The sequence below is a fragment of the Limulus polyphemus genome, unplaced genomic scaffold, assembly GCF_000517525.1.
Source record: "Limulus polyphemus unplaced genomic scaffold, Limulus_polyphemus-2.1.2 Scaffold10287, whole genome shotgun sequence".
NCBI classification, from domain to species: Eukaryota; Metazoa; Arthropoda; class Merostomata; order Xiphosura; family Limulidae; genus Limulus; species Limulus polyphemus.
In genome coordinates, this window is record NW_013675897.1 from 17,686 (window position 1) to 19,041 (window position 1,356).

Consider the following 1,356-nt stretch of genomic DNA (forward strand, 5'->3'; position numbering starts at 1 on the left):
TATTATCAGTAAGAACACAAAAGATTTAACAATACTATGTACTGTCAATAAGAAGACACAAGATTTAACAATACTATGTATTATCAATGAGAACACACAAGATTTAACAATACTGTGTACTGTCAATAAGAAGACACAAGATTTAACAATACTGTGTACTATCACTAAAAAGCAACAAGATTTAACAATACTGTGCACTATCACTAAAAAGCCACAAGATTTAACGATACAGTGTACTGTCAATAAGAAGACACAAGATTTAACAATACTGTGTACTGTCATTAAGAAAACACATGATTAACAATACTATGTACTGTCAATAGGAAGACACAGTATTTATCAATACTGTGTACTGTTAATAACAAGCCACAAGGTTTAACAATACTGTGTACTATCACTAAAAAGCAACAAGATTTAACAATACTGTGTACTATCACTAAAAAGCCACAAGATTTAACGATACAGTGTACTGTCAATAAGAAGACACAAGATTTAACAATACTATGTACTATCAATAAGATAACAAGATTTAACAATACTGTGTACTATCACTAACAAGACACAAGATTTAACGATACTGTGTACTGTAAAAAAGAAGACACATGATTTTAACAATATTGTGTACTGTCAATAACAAGCCACAAGATTTAAAGATACTGTGTAAAATCAATAAGAAGAAACATGATTTAACAATACTGTGTACTGTCAATAACAGGACACAATATTTAACAATACTGTTTACTGTCAGTAAGAAAACACATGATTAACAATACTGTGTACTGTCAATAAGAAGACACAGTATTTATCAATACTGTGTACTGTTAATAACAAGCCACAAGATTTAACAATACTGTGTACTATCACTAAAAAGCCACAAGATTTAACGATACAGTGTACTGTCAATAAGAACACACAAGATTTAACAATACTCTGTACTTTCATTAAAAAGACAAAAGATTTAACAATACTATATACTATCAATAAGAAAACACAAGATTTAACTATACTGTGTACTGTCAATAAGAAGACACAAGATTTAACAATACTGTGTACTGTCAATAAGAAGACACGAGATTTAACAATACTGTGTACTGTCAATAAGAAGACACAAGATTTAACAATACTCTGTGCTGTCATTAAAAGACATATGATTTAACGATACTGTGTACTATCAATAAGAAGACACAAGATTTAACGACACTGTATACTATCAATAACAAGCCACAAGATTTAACAGTACTGTGTATTATCAATAAGAACAAACAAGATTTAACAATACTGTGTACTGTAAATAATAACACAAAAGATTTAACGATACTGTGTACTGTCAATAAGAAGACACAAGATTTAACAATA